The sequence below is a fragment of the Dipodomys spectabilis genome, unplaced genomic scaffold (assembly GCF_019054845.1).
Source record: "Dipodomys spectabilis isolate Male_0828 unplaced genomic scaffold, ASM1905484v1 ptg000043l, whole genome shotgun sequence".
Lineage (NCBI taxonomy): Eukaryota > Metazoa > Chordata > Mammalia > Rodentia > Heteromyidae > Dipodomys > Dipodomys spectabilis.
Window position 1 is genome coordinate 25340258 of NW_024870720.1, and position 25797 is coordinate 25366054.

At 39.5% G+C, this 25797-nt stretch overlaps 1 protein-coding gene and 1 pseudogene across 1 annotated transcript in view; both read right to left on the reverse strand.

Annotated features, from left to right (window-relative positions):
- Positions 1–25797, reverse strand: part of LOC122106621 (UDP-glucuronosyltransferase 2B17-like) — an 86570-nt gene that overhangs the window by 45941 nt on the left and 14832 nt on the right. The gene's annotated exons all lie outside the window — the stretch shown is intronic.
- On the reverse strand, positions 835–10175 carry LOC122106625 (annotated as a pseudogene).

A 25797-nucleotide genomic window follows, 5' to 3' on the forward strand; every position in this document is an offset into this window, starting at 1 on the left:
ATATTTTAGATATCATGTAGTTATATTTCACTTGTGCTTCTAAAGGAATTTTTTTTATTTTATGATTGTTCTGAATAAGATAATCATAGTCCCTTGATATCTAAGAATATGCATACATTTCAAAAAAATGTTCTCTTTTCCTACCAGGATGAATCAGGTAATTTTAAAAGCTGTAGTTAGTTAACAGTGATAGAATCTAAGCATTAACATAGATATTTGAGGAAGCATTTATACTAGGAATGTGAAATTTGATTATAGTCTTGCTGTTTAACAATACAAACCATTTAGAATGTTTTGAAGAAACAACAAAAACTAGAAACTGAAATGACAGATATTTTCATGTGGTTCACAAGAGAAAAATTTCAACCACCTAAAGGTCATGTTCTATTTTTCAAACACACTGAATTTTTATTTTATAAATAATAAATAGTGAGATCTTCGGTGGAAAGAAAGTTATAACTGAATGGGTTAGTTAGTGTTATTTGTGGAGGAAGAGTTCATGTGCCTCTAATTCATTGCTTTACTAAGCTTCCTTGCATTCTTCTATTGTCATTCTTAGTGATTCCTTTCAGTCCACTTTGCCTGTTCTCGAATTCTGTACTATTCTCAAGATTTTGATAATTCCTTTGCACTGAAATCATTGGGAGAACAAAACAATTTATGGTTGGAAATGAAAGTGGGTGTGTGGAATCTCAGCATTCCAAATGCTAGAAGATAATGAACATGAGTTTGAGGCAATCCTAGCCTGTATAGAATAACAATGTTGTAACCCAGACACTGATACAGACACACAGACACACAGACACACAGGCACAGACCCACACAAGATCATACTCACACAGGGTTGTTAATGACTGCTTCCAGTGCTCTGAGAAAGTTTGCTTGATATTGCTCTTATATCTAGATGAACAGCTGGTCCTTTGGCTACCATCTGAGCAATGTTATTATGTTGTTCCCCAAACAAAGTAATGCCCACCATGGGAATCCCATGATGGATCGCCTCATAGATGCCGTTAGCTACACCATGAGTGATGAAAGCTTTTGTTTTGGGATGGCCTAGGGATAGGGGCATTTCAATACAATTGTTCATTAAAAGTCTTAGGCATAAAATGAGAAATATATAACGTGAGAAATGTGTAACATGAGCCTGTGAAAGGTATAGTGTTTCCCAAATAACAATTATTGTACCAATGAAGTTACAGTTACATTGCCTTCAAGTCTCACTGGTAAGTACCACTAATCCACTTGAGAGGTAAGTGAAAAATCTTATGATAGGTGCCTTAGGTTTTGTGTGACTTGAGATGTGAAAATCAATATACCATTTCCTTTTGAAAAGATAGGATACACATAATGGATGATAGAGAGCAAATTCTGAAGCAAGAAAATGGTCATGTCCCTTGTAACAATGAGATGTACAAGACATTATGTTGAAAATCAAACTTTACAATTTAGGCCAAGGCAGGGGTGGAGGTCGTGGAGGGGAGTGTAGTTGAGGAAGTGGGAGGGAGGTGATGGTAGGGGAAAAACAAAGGATGATGTAACAATTCTTGATCAGAAATGTACTCAAACTTGGTCATGTAACTGTAACCCCTCTATACAGTGTTTTTACAATAAAAATTTTTTACAAAAATTTTTTACAAAAAAATGTAAAAAAAATAGACCTGTTACAATCATGCTTTTATAAACTTAAAAATAGTGCATTAATCTAACGAAGGATCGAAGCTTGAAATAGAATATATCATGACTTCATATTAAGCAACATGAATTTTTTCCCACATAACATGCAAACTTACTCATAATAAGACAACTGTGTATGTTTCCGTGGCATTGCAAAAACTTGTCCTACTTTAGGAGGATGGATAGAATAATGATTGAATTAGGGACAGAGAGATAACCTCAGGGGATTACAGAAAGTTCTTTGTCATTGGTAAATATATTTTAAAAAAGATAAACTGATAAAAAATGTGTACAATGGAGTACGATAAAATTTCATCTGTTAAGGCTTATTTTCCTTAGAATGGATATAAATCTAAAAGTTGGCTTTTGTTTATGAATTTTTACTAATAAATTTCCATCAGTTAACAACTATTGTGTTTTTATCAATTACTTCTACAATTGCTCATGCTTTTAGTCTTACCGAGGAGGTCATTCTGGGGAAGCCACTTGTACAGCCGAGTATTTGGTCCCAAGGTGTCTGGTTTTTTGCCATTAAATCCCCAAAGAATCTGCCAAATAAAGACACTATCTTTTTTTTTTTGTTTTTGTTTTTGTTTTAGGTCCGGTCATGGGGCCTGAACTCTGGGCCTGGGCGCTGTCCCTCAGCTCTTCAGCTCAAGGCTAGCGCTCTACCACTTGAGCCACAGCGCCACTTCCGGCTTTTTTCTTTTTGCTTATGTGGTGCTGAGGAATCGAACCCAGGGCCTCGAGCATGCAAGGTAAGCGCTCTACCACTGAGCCACCTTCCCAGCCCAAGACACTATCTTTTTAAATGTTAAAATGTGATGTTTTATAATTTAGAGATCATACAATTAAATGCCTTTCATAGAATGTATAAAGAGAACAAGTAAGGTTAATTAACGAGGACTATTATAAGACAGAGAAAAAGGCTATCAATATTTCCTATACTCATTTTCATATTCAATATTATGGGATATCATCATAATTATTTACAAAAAGTATAGAAATGATGTGATGAATGACAAATGAACCCTTTTTAACAATTGTTATGTAATTATAATCATAGATCTGGTGCACAATAGCACTTAAAATGATTAAGATTTACATCTTTACAAATAAATATTTACTAAACTAGCTCGCTTCTTCCAATTTTATTTATTAACATTTCTAAAGTGATATTAGGGTAGTGCTCTCTTATTGTATGAGATTTCATTTTAGTTTAACATATTTCATTTGCTTCTTAACTATCTATTTATAATTTTTTTTTTTTTTGGCGTTGGTGGGGCTTGAACTCTGGCCCTGAGCACTGTCCCTCAGCTCTTCAGCTCAAGGCTGGTAGTCTACCATTTGAGCTACAGCACCACTTCCGGTTTTTTGTTAGTTTATTGGAGATAAGATTTTCACGGACTTCCTGCCTGGGCTGGCTTTGAACCTCGATCCTCAGATCTCAGCCTCCTGAGTAGCTAGGATTATAGGTGTGAGCCACTGGCGCCCTGCCATAACAAATATTTTATGTGCAACCTTCTCCCTGGAGAGAAGCTTGTGAAAACATGTTGTCCTGTTTGACCAGAAACAGCATCAAACTATTCTGTCCTCAGAATATTGAGTATTGTATTAAGTGATATTATGTTGCCTAGTGTTCAGCATTATAAATGAGTACATGATACTAACATAATATTCATACTATGTGTCCCGACCCGCAGGACTTCAACGAGGGCAATGAACCTAAGCGAAAAGGAATGAAGGGACAAGAGACACGAAGAATGACAGCAAGACAAGGATTCTGATCAAGCTGCCAATTTTTATTTTTCACACAGGGGTATTTATATGCTTAGAATAAGGAAGCTTTTTCATTGACAGCAGCAGCTGCAGGATGTTTGCTTAGGGCAGTGTGAAAAGGTGGTCAACTGCAGCTACCTGGTCTTTGTTTGGGGCAGGATGAAAAGACCAGATTCTGTAAACAGCCTGGAGATGTTCCAGCAAGATAGTCAAGCTTATCATGCAGAGATACTCCCTTTAGGGCTCCCGACAACTATGAAGGCCTCGTGAAACTCTAGCTTTTAAACTGACCATTTAACTTCCCCTAGAATGCTGGTTGTCAACCTGGTCACATTGATCTGGACAGACAGACAAATGGTCCTTAGAAGCAATCATGTGGTGGCTGGCTAGGCCTTTCCATGACATACCCACATCACAACTCACACTGTTGTACTGCATGTTAAGGCTGCACCTACTGCCTCATGACCAGCACATGAACAAATGTTATTTTTGTTCAACCTTTGCTAATGACAGATTCCTCAGATTTTTATAATAAATCAATTACTTCTTTTCAGTAATTACATGAAACTAGGTTTAGATGACAAATTGTTAGTGGTGATGTCTAGGAAAAAATGCAACCTGAATTTTGATCACAAGTATAGGATACTGACATCTAAACTTACTATCATTAATAGAGGAAAATCTTTAAATGTAGAAAATGGAGCTGGCATAAGTCACATGGCTGCTGAAAAGAATCCAAATTTAAATGATGCTACATTTATTTTTAAGTAGACTATTTCTACTTTCACATGAACTGCACAGATCTAGTTTCATATATAAGCAAAGCCTAATCCAGTAGGGCATATTGGTTTTATTTACTTTCTCTTAATGAATAAGGTTGAATACATAACTGGAAGGAGGGGTGAACCTTCCTTTTCCTTTCTCTGAATAACTCCCTCAAATGTACACTTAATGGGTCAGTTTCAAAATTGGAGGAAAAAAGACTAAGCCATATCACACATTTAAAACTTTTTTTTTCTACATGCTAAATGTTATTGTATAATGTTACTTGTTAAGTGTATTTTAACTCCTTTCTAAAACATATTTAGTGTATTGAGAGGCTATAGAATTCTTGCAAAGACTGGATGAAATTTGATGGTTTCAATATTATCATAATAACAAAATTTTACATTGTGGCTTCTGCGTTTTTTTCTTGTGACAAAATTAATGTTGTTGTTATTGTCAATTTAAAACAATCCAAAATCCATATTATTTGAGCATTTGTCATCCGAATATTTTGTTTAAACTGGCTCAAATAAATTAGAGCTCTTGTAACAGCATATCTTTCAACAGAAAACTAGTGCAAACAGAAACCTGCAGCGTTTAAGGGCCATTCAGTGAAGACCACTATTGAAGTACACTGTCTCACCTTTTGTGAAACCTGTGCCAGTGCTGATGCAATCTCATTGGCTGTCTCCTCTGTTATGTTATCGACCACTGACTCCAGGGAAAATACCACCACACCATTGTCCCCAGAGCTCTGTACAAAGTCTTCCATTTCCTGTGAAGAAAAACTTTGCTTCATTTTTTCTCTCCCTCCTCCCTTTCCTCTCTTACTTTCTCCCTGTCTCTCTCTTGTTTCTGTCTCTGTCCTTTCTCTGTCTGTCTCTCTCTCTCTCACACGCACTAATAATAGAGAAGCAAATATTATTTCAAGTGTTGTTTTTATCACACTAGCTAAGCATGACAGCCTTTGTAGACTGCAGCTTGAAAGGGGCTTTTCTGAATCTCCTTGCACCCATAAAAAAGCCACACACACATTAAAAACCCCCACACACATAAAAACCCACACCTTCATAAAAACCTGCTTTTGTTGCCCACTTTTGTGCTTTTTGTAACAGACAACCTGATGGAGCATTTGTACATTCCTGAAGTACCTGGACCCAAGCTTGTGTAGAGTTCTCCATGTTTGCTAGCCTACCCTCTCTGGGAAGCAGATGTATATACTACATGCCCTGTCCATTTGAAACCTGATCACCTAGCTGGAACCCTAGAGATTCTTCTCAAGGGTTGTCACCTCATGACTAGTGATCTTTCTGTTTTTCCCATATGTTTGATTTTTTTCCTTTAAATCTTAGAATTGAAACCATGCATCACAGTGCTGCAATAGGGTTTGAGATTTTTGTGTGACACTTACAGGTAAAGCATCCCTAACATTTTGGTTTCCTCCCATACATACACACTTTTACTATAAAACATTTTTTTGATTGCTGCATATTGGGAAAGTTGTAAGCCACAGCTCTGTGAAATGTGAGCTCAGAGTAGAGGAAAAGTCACTGAGATGCAGTAGCACCTTGCTGATTTATTGCTGGAATTGTGCCCTCGTGACCTGGCTGTTGCTTGAGCACAATGCAATGTGAGTCGTGCTTTGAGTTGCTTTTCTATTAATGGAGCTCTCCATAGTCCCTCGTATGACCAAGAGCACATTTGTGACGATGTTCTCAGGGATGAGAGGGGTGCATTTGATAGCTATGGAAACATGAGGTTTCCTCTTTTGGAAGCTAATTAGCCCATAAAGGTGTCAAACCTAAAGCTTGGGCCTTAAATAGCCTCTAATCAAATGACTCTTTATAAACTATATTTATAGCTTTCTAATCTACATATAGACTATACATAGATACATATTTTACCCCCAGCCAGCTAGAGATTTATTTGTTGTAAATGCTGTGTAGATATGGTTTGGTTTTGCTGTGTGTGTGTGTGTGTGTGTGTGTGTGTGTTTGTTTCTTTTCTTTACTTCCCCTGGTTTGGGACTTTATTCTGTTTTACCAAGTATGAAATAACTTTCTGTAGCTGAGCTCTCCCTCCGCTGCTGAAACCAAGTGGCCTGTGCTGTCACTGGCCCTAGGATGGCAGTTGTCCCCTTTGCATTCCCATGGGTCTCATCCACCTCCCAGATGGTAGTTTTTGTGGTTGTTGTTGTTTTCCCAGGGTGTCCAGGGGGATTGTTTTGTTTGTTTGCTTCTTTTCCAGAGTATGGAAAGTCTACAGTGCAGAAAGGCTTTAACCCTGCTAGTTGATCTGAATTACTTTCCTCTGTATAGGGCTGTGTGCATCCTGTCAAGCTGTACAATGTACTTTGTATAGTAAAGAAATTTGCTTTTTGTTAAAAAAAACAAAACACAACAAAAAACTAGCCAAGCATGTCTGGTTCATGCCTGTAATTCTAGGTAGTCAGGAGGCTGAGATATGAGGATTATGGTTCAATGCCAGCCTGGCAGATATGACTGTGAGACTCTCAGCTCCAATTAACCCTCAAAAAACTGTAAGTAGAACGATGCCTCAAGTAGTAAAAGCACTAGAATTGAATTCTGAAGCTCAGGGACAGTGCCCATGTTGTGAGTTCAAGTCCTACTTAGGAGCATCAAAAAAAATCAATATAAAATATGGGGGAGAAAAAAATTAGTAAAAAACTAAGAGAAAATCAAATATTATCAGAAAATAACAGATTAAGATATATAAAAAGTGTAACATCCATAAGACATAACATTTTCCATTAGCCACTAGTAAAGGCAAACGTATAGTACTTAGTAATTTGGTGATTTTTTTGCAACAAATTTTGCAAACATTTCCATCTGGACTCCAAGTTATTTCTCTAGCATATTCCGTGTTAACTAAAATATTTAGTTGCTGTAAATTATTCTTACTGTTCTAATTGCTTTCCTTTATATATATTTCAATTCTCATTCATTAACTGATTTCTGAGCATTCTTAATATAACATTTTAATATCAATGACTGAGAAATTTTCTGATTCCCATATATCTTCTTTTACTATTGCAATCTTTCCTTTCCCAGATACTTTCACATAATTTTTATTAATTGATTCTAAACCATTCTATTAAATGGGAAAAATGGTGTGACTGTTGGGGTGTTTCCTTGTATCTCTAAAAATCACTCTTTTACATGCAGATCACTTGATACTTTTATGAGTGAATCAAGGATTCCTTTGAGGTTCTGAAAAATTAAGTCTTAATTAAACTGACTTTGTTCTGAATGATTCTTAGGTTTTTGAAATGCAGATACTTGTGATGGATCAAAAATAAGATTCAATTGGTCCAATACTTTACCCCACTTCCTATATCTCTTTCACTGTGAGCAAAGACCTGGATTGAGCAGAGCAGAGCCATATTTATTGAAAAGGAAATCAAATAACAGAAAAAAAGGTTATCTACTTACCTTAGGCAAGGGTTTTGCAGGTTTGCAGTGGAGTCCTCCAACAAAGTCAACATTTGGTAAAGTTGGGCGAGGGAATTCCAAGTCATGGTCTCCATTAAGGTAGTCGGTTGTCCTGAGTGGAGAAGGGAGAAAGTAAGACGTAAAAAATGACATTACAGAGAAGTTTCTGAATATAACATTTATTTTTTTCTTAAAATAATTTTTAACATTTGTACTTAATGAGATAGAATGTGTTTGTTGGTAACATGTACTACACAGGAAATGTGGTGTGTGTTTTTGTGTATGAAAGGCAATCTGGTAAGAGTCTATCTTGATACCTCAGTTTATTAGCAGTTATAAATAATCATTAAAATAAGCAATTATAGAACTAACTATGCATTTTTTTCTCTTTATCCATTAGAGGAATATTTGAATTCCAGAGTCAATAATTCTATCATATACACAGAAATTATTTTTCCAGCAGTTCTCAAACTAGTTTCCTACATTGTACCAAATTTTTCCTTGATTCTTGAGTTCCAATATGAGTATATTCTTTATGACTGTGGCTGAACTTCTTATCTCTACTTGATTCACATTAGGAGCTTAAAATATTTATTTATTATACAGAAACATTGGCAAATATCATCTGGAATGCTGGGACTAGGTAATTCAATTCAACTTACTGATGGCTAATATTTTATTAAATGCAGAAATAAGTTAAAGTGATAGAGCATAATCGCAAGTACTTTACAAGATTTTATGTCTATAAAATAGATGATTATAAACAATAAATGAATGTGGAATCACTAGAAGTTATAGTTATTGAGTCTGTGCTAAAACATTGGATCTGTCAAGAATAAGGAAAACTTTTAAAAAATCCTGAAAACTGGTCGTCAGTGACTCACCCCTGGAGCCCCAGCTACCTAAGATTCTGAGATCAGAAAGCATGAAGTCTGAAGCTGTCGTGGTCAGAAATATCCTCAAGACTACCCCTCCAATGAAGTATGAACATGCTGGGTGGCATGGCTCAAGTGGTAAAGTACCAGCCTATACAAGTAATCCAACCAAGCTTGAGGTCACAGACTTCAAACCTTGGTACAAACAAAAAGGAAAAAATAATAAAGAGAAAACAAATGAAATATTTTGATTTAACTAGGAAAATAATCGAGGGAGACAATTTATTTCCTGCATACATAGGTAGAATAAAACAATATATCTCTTTGGTATACATATGTTTATTCATCAGTCTCTTAGGGAAGTAATTAATCAGCTTGATAACAAATACAAATGATCAATTTTTCATTGTGGATGAAGTTTTTCATATTGGATGTCCTCTTAGAGTAACCTATAGGATAGGTAACTGTCCGTTGTCTTCTCTCTGACCCTATAATGTAAGACTTTCTGTAGTCAGGAATCTGGTAGACAATTTTATATCTCATTTAACTGTTTCACCTATGAAAGACACAGTTCTTGCAGGATACAGGTGTCTCAGACCTGTAATCCTAGCTACTCAGGAGGCTGAGTTCTGAGTATCATGATTCAAAACCAGCCAGGGAAAGTCCATGAGACTCTTATCTCTAATAAACCACCAGAAAACCAGAAGTGATGCTGTGGCTCAAGAGCACTCATCTTGTATTGAAGAGCTCAGGAACAGTGCCCAGGGCCAGATTTCAAGTCCCATGACAAACAACAACAACAACAAAAGACAAATTTCTCTTATTTCATATACATTTCAGAGTACCTATTTCAGCTTTTACAAAAGTTAGATCTTACCCTAATAAAAATGAAACATGACTTACCTAAAACTTCACTGTAAAAGCTACTCCACTTCTTTGACTCAAATGTCTCGAACCAATAGTCAAAATAAAGCATGCATATCATGTTTTCTACCCTCTCCATGAATGTCATCTGACCACTTAATCCTGACAGAATGACAGGCACATAAGAGGGAGGGAATAGAAGGCCTCCACTCTACTTTTCTGTTGTGTAGCCAGGAAGGAAGCGGAGAGTGTACACGAAAGGAATCTCCAATAGCTCAGCCAGAAGCTCCCCACAAGGACTGATAGCATCTGCAATCACAACATCAAATCTTGCTTTACGTAGTCTAGCTATAAGTTCCTTGTTCAGAGCTGCTTCTTTACAAGTATTTAGCATAGTATCAGAATGAATCCTACATATATCCTGCAGTAATGGTGAATATGCCAAACATGTTGTTCTTGGCAATTCATATGTCAGCAAAGAGATTGCTCGTGGGATAACTGTGGAGAATTCATCACTATTGGAAGAAGCTGGAAAAGTTTCAAATTTAATGCTGGATGCTTCATTGCTATCAACAAAAATAGCACACGATGGTCTCACAACTGTGACTTGATGACCCATCACCGTAAGTTTGTCCAGTATTACCTTCATATTTATCCAGTGGCTATATTCCATGGGCCACACCAGTACTTTCCCACAGCTTCCAGAGTTAAAGTAATAACTCAACTGTAGTAGCAGTAGAACTGAAATCCTTGTCCCAGTCATTCTGTCTAACAGCACAGTGTCCTGCAAACTATGTTCACCTCTGTCAATTTCTTGTACTTATATTCAAGAAAACAATTGATCTTGAAGTTAAACTATAACCTGGGTTGATCAAAGCAAGAATGTAAAATGACTGGTCAGAGCCATTTGACAGAATGATAGATTTATAAAACAATCTTCAATTTTGGGATGATTAGACAAGTAAGTTCAACCTCTGTTTTGAAATAAGGTATTTTCATGTAGTTAGGAGTTTTTATGACCTGTATTTGCAAGCCACCCCTTTTATGTAAGCCATTTTACAATCTCTGAAAGAACATGTGAAGTTGAGAGGTGACTCGTCTTTTTATTGTCTTTGATTAAGAAATAAAAATGGTAACTTCAAAATTGCTCAAAATTCCTTAGATGTCATGATTCAAGACATTAATGTAGCAACTCTGTTGAAATATTATTTACAATCATACCATTCAGTTTAAAATGCACACCATCAGTCCTTTCTAGTATATTTCCAGAAACCTGTAGCTACATTCAGTATGAGTTTTTAAGCATTCAAGTACTCTAATAAGGAATTGTGAAAAAGCACTTAAGAAGTCATTAACATGGCTGACTCAAAGTGTGTGGAATATTTTACTCCAAGTGAAAGACCCAAGTATCTAAAAACAACAACTACTCTAGAGTATATCAGGCAGTCTGCCACAATGAAAAATGGTTATGGTTGTGAGAGAGACATGACAGAATCAAAGATAAATCATGGTCTTACAAAGAAGGAATCAAGCACACAGCACACCTACATCAAGACTCTTAATATGGACTATATATGTCTACTACAGCTCAATGTGTATTTTAGATCTAGATTCCCTAAAGGAGTAAAACCATGAACCGTAGTTGTCTCTGAGCTTGGATTATATTACTTACATGATTTGTTGAAGGCCCATCTTTTTCCCTGCAAATGACATAAGATCATTCTTTCTAATGGCTGTGCAAATTCCACTTTGTATCTGTGCTAATCTAACTGGGGTGAGGTGGAATTTCTGAGTTTTTTGCTTTGCAGTTCCATGATGGCTAGGCATGATGAGTATTTCCTTGTGACTAAGAAATTTTTTCAACCTTTAAAAATAGAACCCATAACTTCCACATATATTTAATGTACTTTGCAAGATATTTAAAATGGTGGATAAAAAAGCAGTAAATAAGGCAAATTCTATTAAAGACTCTCTTGAGGATGAGCATTAGTGGCTCACATCTGTAATCTTAGCTATGTGGGTCATAGCTGTCACAAGGATCATGGTTCAAAGACAGAAAAGTTCATCTCATAGTTCACATGGAGCAGAAAAGTTCAGATCACAGTTAACGAAGGGCAGAAAAGTTCACAGAGCCCCAAATCAACCTCAACATCTGAATGTGGGTGTATTTACCTGTCATGACAGGTCCTAGAAATCCATAGAGAAGGCCATCACAGTTCAGGCTGGCATAGGAAAAAAGTAAGAACCGATTTCAGGCTCATACTCTGTATTGTGAAGCACATATGTACACTAAAGGACTATCAGATGCTTACTTGGTATTGCTGGCCAATAACTTGCTTAGTACAGGGGTATATTCTAAATATTAACATTTGATCTTTAAACAAGAGGCTGATTCAGAGTAATTACACAAATCAAGATTTCTATTTATCAAAGGGCAGTTTTGCAACTGAGAGTAAGGTAAATACAAGGTTGTAAAATTCAATGCCTTTAATTTGAAAAAGGTTAATTGTATAAATATTTTAAACATCTAGAAGCTATATTAGGAACATGTTAACAAATGAACAAATACATTTTGCTCTCTGAATTGCTTATGTTTCACATTCTCCTTAATTGCCAATCTTTATGTGACTTTAGTTTATATGTCTCTGAGCCTCATTTAAGAAACGATCACAATGAATGTCAAGTGCTTTGTATAGCTACTCCACAGTAATGTTTACAAAATGAAAACTCTACTAATCAACAGGCTGAGCTAGATGCCCTAACACTAGCTTTTCACCAGGCTGGGGCCATTCCTTTATGGTATAGATGGACTCTAAATATGCTTTTCATACTGACCTTTCTCATGAAGCCATTTGGAACAAACAAGGCCTCTGGCAACCCACAGGACCTCAGTTATAAATAGTCCCTGTATAACCAAGCTTTTGCAAGCCTCTTTTTTCTCCTCAGCCATTGGCATAGTTCACTGCAAGACCCACCAGTCAGATGACTCCTTTAGAACTAACGGAAAGAACCTCCCTTTCCACCCCCATACAGGACCCTTAAGAAAGTTCCTTAAACAAAGCCTTCCCTTAACCTAGGCTGACACCCATTTACTCACACAGCTTTCACATACCTGTAAAGGATGCCAAAGGCCAACCCCATTACCAATATGTGTCCACCTCCCTTTCTAACACATCAAACTTAAAGTAGCAAAGAGGATTGGCAAATTGATTTTACCTCTATGCCAACTGTTCATAAGTACCTGCTGGTTCTTACAGACACCACCTTTACAGGATGGATAGACGTTTCCCACCACCACCAAGAGTGCTTCCTCTGTGTCCCAGCTTCTTTGAAAGGAAATCATTCCTAGCTTTGGCCTGCTAGCTTCCATCCAGACAGCAGCCCGGATTTTATTTCCTCTATAACTTAGCTCTGAACCAAGTTCCTAGACATTTCCTGACACTTTCCCATTCTTTATCACCCCCAGTCCTTGGGGCAGGGGAAGACAGAATATGCCAACTCCTCCCTCAAACAGATTTTAATCAAGCTGTTTTTCATCTGTAGGTTCTACCTAAAAAGCCTTTAATACTAAGTCCTTTTGCAGTTTGGTATGGATGCCCACCTTCACCTCCACTATTTCAGGCCTCAGATTCTCCTTTACCTCCTCCAGTGCTATCTTCTCTCCTTCAGCACCTGTGTACTTTTCTTCAGAAATATGCTGACCCATAGAGCCCTATGCCTTCTTTGTCATCTTCTGTGCCCTCCCTAAATTCTGAGGACCTGCTGTACATTTCCAAAAGTTATGTGGCACAGGCATTGAGTTCTACCACATTTTCTACTAAGTGAGAAGGACATTACCAGATACTCTCTCTACTCCCATGGCGGTGCAGGTTCAGAGTCTTCCACACTAGATTCATCTCCACCATGTCAAACATCACCTGCCTAATCAACCTTTATAAACCTCTGAGCCAACTGAACTCATGTCTCTATGCAAAAGAAATATTAGTCCCAGTCTTCCTCCAGTTACTGAGGAATCAGAGGACCCCACTCAGGATAGCTAGCATCTTCATAACAGCCATGGCCTTTGCTAACTCTAGTATTTTTTTCTCCTTGATTGTGGCTCTAGGATTGGCAGCCAGCACCAGACTGGCACTTGTCTGATCAGACATTGGTGAGCCTGGGATACCATATCCAAGAAACATCTGGGAATCTCAGGTTTTTGACATCTCCTTTTCGAGATCAATCATGCTCTGGTTTATGTTTCTCTTGGGTCCACTGGCAGCAGTTTTTGGGTATCAATCATGCCCTGGTTTATGCCTCTCTTGGGTCCACTGGCAGCAGTTTTTTGCTTTTTCTAATTGTGCCCTGTATTTGAGATATCTAAAACTATTCCCATGATAAAGATGAGGACCTTTATCCATCAAATTGCGAAGCAAATACCTTTTGGATGGTACCTGGTGCCCTACTCACTACCATGCCCTTCTCAGCAGGAAGTAGCTTTAGAAGAGATGACTTCTGCCTATACTCCCTAGATTTGGTACCTTTACCTATTGAGCAACAAAGGTGGCAATGTTAGTATATCCTCTTCCATTTGGGGCTTGACAGTGTCCATCCTAGGCTCTCATATATCACTAGCCACTACTACATCAGCAGGACTCCCCCCTCTCCCCAGCCTACTTTGCTCAGCCTACTTGCTGGCTGTCTGCAGTGACCCGCTGCCCAGGCAGAGTACCACCCACCTCTAGTCTCTTGACTGTATTTGTGTCCCCTGGGAAACAGATGGACAGCATTTTTCCCCCTCCTGTGAGATATTTGGCCTTGTCAGCTCTGCTGACAGTAAATCCCCTTTGATTGTGTCCATGTGGTCTTTGGGGCTAGTTATTTTCATTTCACATAGGAGTTATATTTCCCTTTTGTTCTCTTTCACTTAGTGTAGAAATCATTGGCCATAGTCTCTTGGACTACCCTTACATTTTTTGAGGACATCCAGCATCCCACAGTTCCTGTTGCAACAACCCATTATACTGTTGCATCATTTCTGTGGCTTGGGCATAACAGGCCACATGTAATTTGCATTGAATCTATAATTGCTTAGTGAAGTCTTGCATTTTTCCACCCAGTGAAGTATGTCCCCCTGGCCATGTTCTATTATTAGCACTTCCTGGCTTACTGATAGGCATACTGATAGCCTAGCTTGCTCCCAGGGCAATATCATCTACCTGACAGTATGTCAGTGGGATAATACCCTCTTGACCTAATTGTCTTGGGCTTTTGTGTTTAAAAATGGTCATATGAGCATACATACAGTACATTTCTGGTAGGCCTCTTGGAAAGCTTCTCAAGTAATTATCAAACCCTCAGTTTTTATAGTATTGTTACCTGGTCTTTAATCAAGCATGGAGTAATTCATAATGCAGTCCATGGCTTCTTCAGTCCTCTCCAGCTACCATAACCACACCTTCATTAGCTGTATTAGCTGAGGTGCATGCACATCATGTGTATCACTGTGATAACATTCTACTGTCCCTATGGCCTAAACGTCCTGCCCCATGGCTTGTCTCCACAATGGAGGGTGTCCAATGACTCAGCTCTCTAGTTTCCATGAGATTACACACAAAGCAAGGCCTCATTATATAGCCCAACTACCTGTATGCGGCGAACGCCTTCTCGGCCAGCGAGGAAGAACGACCACCACACCAGGAGTCTTCTCAGATCACACTTTATTGGAGAGCCTTTTAGTTGAAGGGAGAGCTTGAGCGCAAGAGAGCGAGCAAGGAAATGCAGCCACTTATATAGGGTTTGGAACACGGGTCGCTTCAGGATTGGCTGTCCGCCTTCTACCGTCACCAGGTGCCACGGGATTGGCTCAGGATTTACAATGATGGCGCATGCGCAAAGCTAGGGACCCGCAGCCCCGCCAAGCACTTGCCTAATATGGAGTCGTTTACCTCTAAGCTGAAAGGAAGTGGGCGCCATCTTGTAATGGCGTTTGTCCCAGCTCCCTGCAGTTCTCCCTTTTTGTTTTGGCAACAGGTAAGAGTAGAGGTCGGGCCTCTGCCTCAGGTAAGAGTAGAGGTCGGGCCTCTGCCTCAAAAAGAGGACCTTGCACTGGCCTTCGCCTGGGGGGCGCCTTCCCCAGTGACGACCAGGCCCGTCCGATGCCTTTTTTGCAGAGGTGGGATCTTGGGCATCAACCCACTTGCAGCCCAACGTGCTCTTCTTGAGAGGAAAATTCTTCTCAAGTGCAGTGCACTTGCCTTGCACCCTGTTCCAAGTTATCAGTCACATACCCGTCCCGGTGCAATGGGATCCCCAGATCCCTCGGGGTGCTAGGGCTATGCGAAATGATAAGGCTTAATGACCTCTCAGGGCCGACAGCCAAATTTGGGGTGAGGATCCACTCTCCAAGGCGGCTAATGCTTGCGAAATAACAACTTTGTCCCTACTGGTTTGGGCTCGAAGGCGACAGACCAACCATAGGCAGACCACGCATCCGCCCAAGCAGCAAGCTAAAAATAAACCCACCCCCACCCATTCCTTGAACCAGGAAACAGCAGAGGAAATCCAGGACTGGAGCCCCTCCACAAATCCGGGATCCATTCGCGTGGAATTGACAGTCACAATGGCAATCCACAGCTGCTCCAGCATCTCATCAAACTCACCAGTCCAATTACCTAAAAGATAACTGCTGTTTGAGATAAGAGCAGGATGCCTGGAGAAAGGGCAGATGCATTTTTAACCAATTGGAAGCACAAGCTCCCGTTTAGGGAAATGGATCGATTTTCTCTGATGGGCGCTTCTTCCACATCCAGTGTGAGGTACGGGAGATCCATGGTTTTGTTAGTACTAAATAACCTTGGAAAAAGGCGGGCATCGTGCCTAACTGGCATCGGCCTCGGGAATACCGATAGGATCCCCCATCGTAGCTCTCCTTGACTGTGATAGGTCTTGACCATCAGTAATATTATCACGCTCAACGCCTTCTTGATCATCCTGTTTTTCGTCCTGAGTTTCCTTGACCAATCTTGTTAGCCGAGTTGGGACCCAATGTGGTGTTTCTTGATCCTGTGGAAAAACACAAACAGCTCCCCTGGATCTCGTAATAGCCGGATCCGGTCCATACCATTTGTTATCAATGACATCCTTCCACATAACCATGTCTTTATTGTCTGTAGAGTCTCTTGTCACATGCCGGTCTGCTGCAGACTGGTCTTTATCATTTAAAATTAAAAAATTGAGGGTAAAGAGCGCAAGGGAAAGTCTTTCCCTGGGGGACGCTGACTCAGCAATTCCCCCTTTTTGTTTTTGAAGCATTTCTTTTATGCTTCTATTGGCTCTTTCCACTATACCTTGTCCTTGAGGATTATAAGGCAACCCGGTAGTGTGGGCAACTTGCAGTTGTGCACAAAAGGCACGAAAACCCTGGGAAGTATAAGCAGGGCCATTATCTGTCTTAAGTCTAAGGGGCTTTCCCCAAGCTGCCCAAGCTTCCAAGCAGTGTATTTTAACGTGAGACACCTTTTCTCCTGCCAAAGGTGTGGCATGAATGACACCAGAAAAGGTGTCCACAGACACATGTAAATATTTTAACTTTCCAAATTCTGTCAAATGAGTAACATCCATTTGCCATAAGGCGTTAGGTCTCAACCCCCTGGGGTTTACCCCCACATGGGGAGGATGAAGAAAGGTAACACAAGATTTACAGGCTTTAACAATATCCCTAGCTATATGTCTGGGCAAATTATATCTTTTCCTAAGGGTATTCACTTGCCGGTACACTTCAAAGGGGTACCCTAGTTGATCCACGGCAAAGGGTCCCTGCCCAAGAAGCATGTCTACAGTCCAATCAGGATGCCCATCATGGACGTTTTGTCTGTATTGAGCTTGAGCCTTGTCATGAACAATAGATCGAAAATCAAGAAATTGCCTGTGGTTAAGGCAGGTGCGGGCCACCTCGAACCACTCCGTAGGCGTCATAGCATTAACAGTCAGCCTTCGGAGTAAGGCTATGGTATAATTAGCCGTCACTCCATAAGTCCGGACTGCCTCAACTAAATCCTTAAGCTGGGAGTAGGAAACCGGCTCAAAATTTCTTTCATTAGTAATTGGATTTTCAAAAACCGGAAATGCGGCCACCAGCCGCGACCCTGTGCTCCCTTTTATAAAGTGACTCCGCCCCGCCGGCGGGTACGGCGGGGGAGGGGGGGGGGCCGACGGGTGAGGGCCAGCTCCTTTCCTCCTTTCTGGCTGCTGCGGTACTCTTATCGTTTGGGGACGCCACCCCCCATATCTGTCTGCCTCATACTCAGCCGCAGCCTCTTCTAAGTCTTCATTATCAGCTGGATCGAGCTGCTCTCCCTCCTCCTCTAACATTTCTTCCTCTGAGTCACTCACAGGATCACTGCGTTCTTGGTCCTGCCCTTCCACATGTAGGGCTGAGAACCGGTTTGAAAATTCCTTCAAAGAAGGGTATAGGGGTCTCCTTGAGACCCCCTCTTTGTGGTCATCCCCACAACGCAGACAGGCACAGAGAACCACCAGAAAGACAAACCACAAAGGAAGCAGCAATGCAAGCAACCAATAGTCCATAGTAAAAAACAGCATACCTAGGGATACTTACCGACGTCTCCTCTCCGTGTGTTGAGTTCTGGCTCCTGTTCGACCTCTTGCGCAGGTCCCGGGTTTCGGCACCACTTGCGGCGAACGCCTTCTCGGCCAGCGAGGAAGAACGACCACCACACCAGGAGTCTTCTCAGATCACACTTTATTGGAGAGCCTTTTAGTTGAAGGGAGAGCTTGAGCGCAAGAGAGCGAGCAAGGAAATGCAGCCGCTTATATAGGGTTTGGAACACGGGTCACTTCAGGATTGGCTGTCCGCCTTCTACCGTCACCAGGTGCCACGGGATTGGCTCAGGATTTACAATGATGGCGCATGCGCAAAGCTAGGGACCCGCAGCCCCGCCAAGCACTTGCCTAATATGGAGTCGTTTACCTCTAAGCTGAAAGGAAGTGGGCGCCATCTTGTAATGGCGTTTGTCCCAGCTCCCTGCACCTGTACACATTTGTCATTTGTGGCAACCAGCCAAATGGAAAACTCAGAAGACTGGCTGTTAGTCTCCTGTCCAGTATCATGCCAGATAATATCTGTGGATGCTGCACTGTCACAGCTGGTAGCTGCATTATAATGCCTAGCTAGTCCCTTCTGTGTACCTGTCATACATCAGCAGGCACCAGAGATTTTTGGACCCTGAACAGTGATGGTTTTAGATTCCCTCTCCATGCTACATAGAAGGGAGAGAGAGTTTTGTATTTCACATATTCCATAGGCCCAAAACCTGCTTTAACTCCTGTGATAATTGGTTGGTGGAGAACTTCTCTAATCAAAGTATACCCATAACTTATCCAAAGAGGGGTCTAGGTCATCTCTCTATTGTGCTTCTTGATCCTATTCAGTATCCAGGTCTCCTCTTCAAGGTAGGTGTCTTCTGTTTATCACTTCTGACTATTCTAACTGTAGTAACTATTGCAAACTTTCTTTGAATGGAAAGACCTGGAAAAATATGCTAAGTGGCATAAGTCAGACCCACAAAAACCAATGATGCTTCTTTTCCCGTATAGTCAAAGCTAGCTTTAGCTTATATGCTTAGATGGAAATATGTTGGGTGGCATGCAAGTGTAAATAAATGTGTTAACTGAAATATGGTAGATTCAAAGGAGAACTCAAATAGTATAACTCTTTAGAAAGGCAAAATTAAAGATCATCAAAATAAAATACTAGGCACAGGTACTCAAAAGGGATGAGCTGGAGTCAAGGGAAAAGCAGTGAACAGATAAAAAAGAGGGGAGGAAATGATTTCAAGAATCCATTGTACGGGTGGGGGGGGGGGGAGGGAGGATGGGAAGGGATGGGAAAGGTAAACAAAGGAGGAGGCTACAATGCTAGATAACAAATGTACTCACTATCTTGCCCATGTAATTGTAACAGTATTTTCACAATAAAAAAAAAGAAAAACTATGAATCCATTGTATACAACATTAGGAAGAGTGACTGAAGGGGTATGTAAGGGAGTGAGGGATGAGCATTTGGAAAGGGGTGACATTGATCTAGGCACAATGTATCCATTATCTGCTTTGTTAAATGGCAATTCCTTCATAACACTATTTGAAATTGATAATTAAGTAATCTCAAAAAAAAGCAAAGTCATACATTGGGCTATATCATCTATGAATTCCCAAGAATATATATTTTGAGAATATTACTAATGGACTTGCAGAAAGTAGTTATGAAATCATTAGAAGATTTGAATTTGGCTTTGGAAGTGAATGTAGAAGAGCTCATTTTGTCACTAAATAATGTGTAGATATCAGGTTTTTCTTCTTTAAGAATATATTACAATAAATCATTCCAACATATTTTTATTGTATATATTTATTTGATTTTTAAATTCAGTTCAATCAAACAATTCATTCTTATTTACTTTTGGAATTATTATGATTTGTATTTTTAATAATCATAATCCCTAATTTTAATAAAGGATATTACTGTGAAATCATTTTTCTGTTTTTGATATTTTTCTATATTTCTCACCAATCAATTTAAACTGAAATCTTTCCTATTGGGCCAAAGAAATGTTCTTCACTGATTTCTCTCTTCTTCTGTTTGTAGAGTGTATTCTGAATCCATGATTCTGGATCTGTCTGTTATTTTCTTCTTATTTGCTATCTGTCTGTGTTTCTGTCTGTCTGTCTATCTATCTGTTTCATCAGTCCTGGGGTTTGAGCCCCACTTGAGCCACAACTCCACTTAGAGCATATTTTTTATTTTTTGGGTCCGGTCCTGGGGCCTGAACTCTGGGCCTGGGCACTGTCCCTCAGCTCTTCAGCTCAAGGCTAGCGCTCTACCACTTGAGCCACTGCACCACTTCCGGCTTTTTTCTTTTTGCTTATGTGGTGCTGAGGAATCGAACCCAGGGCCTCATGCATGTAAGGCAATTGCTCTACCACTGAGCCACCTTCCTAGCCCCCACTCACAGCATTTTTGTGTTTGGAAATTGAGGTAAGGGTATCTGGACATTCCTGTCTGGGCTGGCTTTGCAGTCCTCAGATCTTAGCTCCTTAGATGCTCACATATAAACATGAGCCACTGTTGCCTGGACCATTTGCCATTTCAAATGCTCTTTCAAATATAAGGTTTAAGATTTGCTGCATGAAATAACTGATTTTTATTTAACTTATGAGTACTTTTCTTGTTTTCATATACTCAGTATTTGGGTATTAAAGAAACTAGATATAAGTAAAGTATGAAATTGTCAATTTTACTGCAAAAGACGGAAAGATACCTTTATACTCTAGTGAACTAATCACACTGACTTTCAGAGCCCTAGCTATCATGGTTAATTAAATGTAGGAAAGTGATTTCCTCTTTCTCTTTAAAAGTTTGTTTGGCTATCCAAGAGATGACTATCCAAATGAATATTCAGTGAAGGAATAATGATCACTTGAGAATGTACAAAAATATCTTTCACCTTTCCAAGCTGGAATTGCATAGAGAGGTTAGCTGGGTTGCCTAGTTTTAGATAGGTGGCCTGTTGAGACTCTCCAGAGTTTGTGAAAACAAGAAAAATTCCGGGGTTAGAAATGTGCTTAGTAGTAGAGTGCTTGCTAGCATGTGTGAAGCCCTGGATTCGATTCCTCAGCACCACATAAGCAGGAAAAGCCAGAAGTGGCACTGTGGCTCTAGTGGTAGAACACTAGCTTTGAGCAAAAGATGCTCAGGGACAGTGCCAAGGCCCTGAATTCAATCCCTAGGACTAGTAAAAAAAAAGAAGAAAAAAGAAAAAAAGAAAAATCCCATAGTAACTATTTTTAATAACAAGAAGGATGTGTACTCTTATCATACAACACAATAGTCTTCCTTTAAGTATTTATTCTGGCTAAGTATAGCTCAACTGAAGACTCAAGCACCAATAATTCCTCTTGTTCATACTATGTGATTTTATTGTGCTATAAAATGTGTTACTGTAAACCTTGCCAGGCAATTTTCAATAGTTTTATAGCTTTCTTTTTGTAGTTTTCTAACTCTGTAAGTCCCTTATCCCCATTTATTCTACTTCTAACCTTCCAATAGTCTTTACTATCATTTGGTTTTTCAGTAGTTAATTGGAGATATGAATGTCATGGACTCTCCCATCTTATCTGTTCTTGAACAATGATGCCCTGATTTTAGCCTCTCAGGTAGATAGCTTCCTGGGAAGAAATTCCTTATCATCAAGACAGAAGCAAGATGGCTGAATAAAGGTGCTTTACTCCACAACAAAGGAATAAAGCCTAGAGAAACCACAGTGATTTTCTTGGAGTTTGAAGCAGAGTGACAGTGTACAGGGAGGACATGAAGAGGCCACTACAACGGAGAACTCAGGATTGAACTATGGCTTTATAAAATAAGGGGGTAAGAACACAGACTCTTCACTTTCCCATCTTGCAACATTGAACACGAGCCAAAAGACCCTTCCTCTAGTGGAGAAAGGTCAGCAATTGCCACTCAGAATCCTGCTCCAGCTATTTGCTGCTAAGGAAGCCTGTTGTCCTCATAAGCCATGAACCTAATTTGGGACACTAAGTTAGCAGACAAATGCATTGCCATGGAGAAAAAATCCACCCCTCCTTGGGCCCTTGTCCTTCCACCTCCCAAAGCTCTTGTTGCAGAGTGTCACGTTTACAATCCCCTCAAGGGGCCAACGAAGTTGCTAGGCAGCTGCCCCAAGAGCTCAAGTGGTCCTGCACATTTCCTGGGTAGCCAACTGAAGAGGCCTCTAGAAAACAACAGAAATCCTGTTAACCCTAACACTGCTAACCAGAAATCTGCTCAGCTTCTCTGCCACTTTACCCACAGGCTAGGCAAATTGCCTTCAATGCCCAAACAACTTCGACTTGCCACTTGAAACTTGCCAAGAAGCCAATGCTGAGCTGGTTATCAAACACTGGCCCTTTGAAGTAGGCAGGTGACTCTGCCCCTCTCTTCATGCTACCCACAACAGCAAACCTCTGAGCCTGAGTGAGGGAGCCTGTTGCAGTTCTCATGAAGCAGACAAGTAGCTTCGCATATCCTGATGTGACCCAAAAAGAGACACAATGCACAGCTTACTTGATCAGGGCTAGGAAGCAAATATTGGCCCCTCTCACTCATTTTCATCCCCAGGAAGAATCTGGATAGCTCAATAATGCAGTTTAGATGCTTGAAGCAGCTATTTTATCCCTTGGGCACAGTCAGATGGTCTTCCTGGTTTTCAGTGGCTGAGGCATGGCTCCAAAAATTCCACAGATATTCAAGGCACTGATCTGCTGCTGATCTGCTGCTTCACAGAAAAAAATCATTTTTAAGCCCAGCTATATTTGAATAATTTGCTTTGTAAATATTACTTCAACTGAATTATACATCTTTTTAAAAAGAATCTCCTTTCTTTGGTTTTTGAATCAGACAGTAATGACCAATTCTTGAGCTTCCTCCTTTGGCTGGCCTGTGCTTGACTACATTGCTGAGATTTGATTGCTTATTGATTAGTTTATTTTTTTGTAAATAAAAACTGGAAGGTTCCACACTGGAATCCTAGACTCTGTCACCATAAGGAGCTACCACTCCCAGGCCATTCCCATAAACAGACTAGTGCTCAACAGCCTCAGTGGGCTTTACAGCCTACAGCTGCTGCTGACCAGCTCTGCCTAAGAGAAATACATCTCAGCTGCAATGTTATGTCCTATCCCTACAGAAGAAGCCACTGACACACCCAGACCTCACGGTCATTGCCTACAGCTGATGATCTGTGTTGAACCTACACAAACACCCAACACCCAATACCAACACCAACACTGTCATCAAAGCTGATACATCTGATGTGGCCAATTCTCTAAGATATAACAATGAAGTATTTTACTATGGAAATGATCCTTTATAATGGCTGCACAACTGATCTTCCACATGCAGAAATGCCAATGTAGGGACACAAGATACATGTAAAAAAAGAGAAAATTCTATGATCATTCAAAGGGAACACAGTACGTTTTTGGAAAAAATTTAAAGTAATCTTAATGAAATTAATGACTGGCTAAAAACTATTCAAAATAATAATTGTGAAGAAACTCAGTGCGATATAGATATTTAAAAGGCTCAATGGAACTTTAATAGGTTTGAACAAAATTTATGCTAGCCAAGGCACATGAGAATATAGACATAAAAAAGAGAAGATCACCAAATGTTTCTAAAAACCGAACAAGGAGAATTTTAACAACAACATAACATTTCAAGGCATATATCAAGTATATGCATTTGAGTATAATACTCAGCAGTAACTTCACATGACATAATACAGGGTTGATATATTCAAATTCCTGAAAAACTCATGCAAAACTCAGAATCAATGTGTACACACACACACACACACACACACACACACACACACACACACAACATTAAGGTGAATAAAATATTTTTCAAACTACCAAAACTTGTGTACTAATTACTGTTAGAGTAATCCTGTAAATAATGCTTAAAGAGTCTTACTTAGTAAGAGAAGGGTGATAGCTGCCATCATATAGACACAGATACAGAAGAATAAAATAAATAAATAAAAAAAGAAGAATCATAATATGATCTTTACAAAAACTATGCATTCGCTAGGAAGAAAACTAAGATAAGAGAAAACACCTTGAATGGAATTAGGTAAACCTCCTCTCTGAAAAACTTACAGACTGAATATATAATACATTACACCGTGTCAGCTATAAGGACCCACATGGACTGAAAGTGAAGGAATAACAAAAGTTGCACACAGAAATGCATAACAGAAGAGAATAAGAGTATTTAAACTAATGAAGGCAAAATAGACAGTAGGTAAAAACCTGTGAGGTAATTCTAGAATGATAAATGGATCAGTACAAACCAAAGAAAGATGATAATTCTCCCCATCCTAGCATTCTATGAGTAAAACATTATTAACCTAATACCACTATGCTGACACAAAATAAAGCTTAGGAGACTAAACATCCAATTTCCTTAAAGGACTGATCATATGGACTAAAAAATCAACAAAGTAACATGAAGTAAATTATACAACAGATGATGCTGAGCTAGAAAATGTTAGCACATTAATTCCAGCATGAACATTCCTTTCATTAGCAGAAGAAAAGTTCTGTATGCTAAGCTAACTGATAGATACAAAACAGATATGAAAAATTCAGCAATAAGATATATTTTCTTAACCACACAGAATAAAATTAGAAATTTAAAAACATAGAAAAATTTCAAAGTACCCATAACAGAGAAATGAAAGAAAATTTCTTGAGCAATGGATGTCACAATTAAGGAACCCAAAGGGAAATTAACATTTTCTTGATTCAGATGAAGTGGAATGGAGCAAACACAGACAGAAGAGGGAACTTAACATGAAGGAGGAACAAGAAGAGGGAATTTAAAAAATACACTACAAACGCCAATCAGGAAGCTAGAAAAGAATGCACCAAGCAAACCTCAAATGAATAAAAGCAAGAAAGAGCAAAGACCAGAAACAAAGTAATTTACACACTGGAAGATAAAGGGTTAATAAAGAAGATAGTGGTTTCAAAAAATACTTTAGAAACTATTTTCTGGACTCATGAGGAAACAAGAGGGGAGACCCAAATGAAGAAATCAAGATGAAAGGGAAAATATTCCAACACATGCTGCATGGTCATGGCTTGAGAAGACGCAGTGTTAATTCTTGAGAACTTTGGCACAACTCAGCAGTGGAGTTAGCTGGTCCAAGTCTTCTCTTTGTTTGGTATCTCTACCATATGTTATTGGTCTGTCCATGTTTCCCACATACTTACAAACCATTTTAGTAGGTTATCTGTCCAGAAATAGATCTAGTTGTTTTACATTTTCCTATTGATTGCTGAGAAGTTGTTTCTGATAATCCCCCTAGCTGCATTTCTGAAGTATCAGTTGAGGTATCTATGCCATTGAATATGACTTTGGTTACTTTACTGATGGTTAATCTGGCAAAAATATTGTCCATTTTGTTGTGTGCTGTATATTTTATGCACAAATTCATAGATTATCAATTCAGAGACCTGTCAGTGTTGACTCCAGTATCCAAATGCACAGGGTTCATGTGATAAGTCTGTCAATGCCATGGCTTTTCTCAAAGTGTCAGTTCTCCATTTAGGAAGAGATGCCTCAGTGAGAACGTGGGAAGGCAGCCAGGTTCCACACTTGGGGCCAGTGTGATTTGGAAATGGTTTTTAAGCTAACTTTACTAAAGAGTGATTTTGTGAATGGACCCTAGGAGCAAGGGAAATGTATACCCGTTCCTTTGCTTTGTTTACATTTCACTTCCAATGGAAAAGATTCTGCTCTATTCAGTGTTTACCTC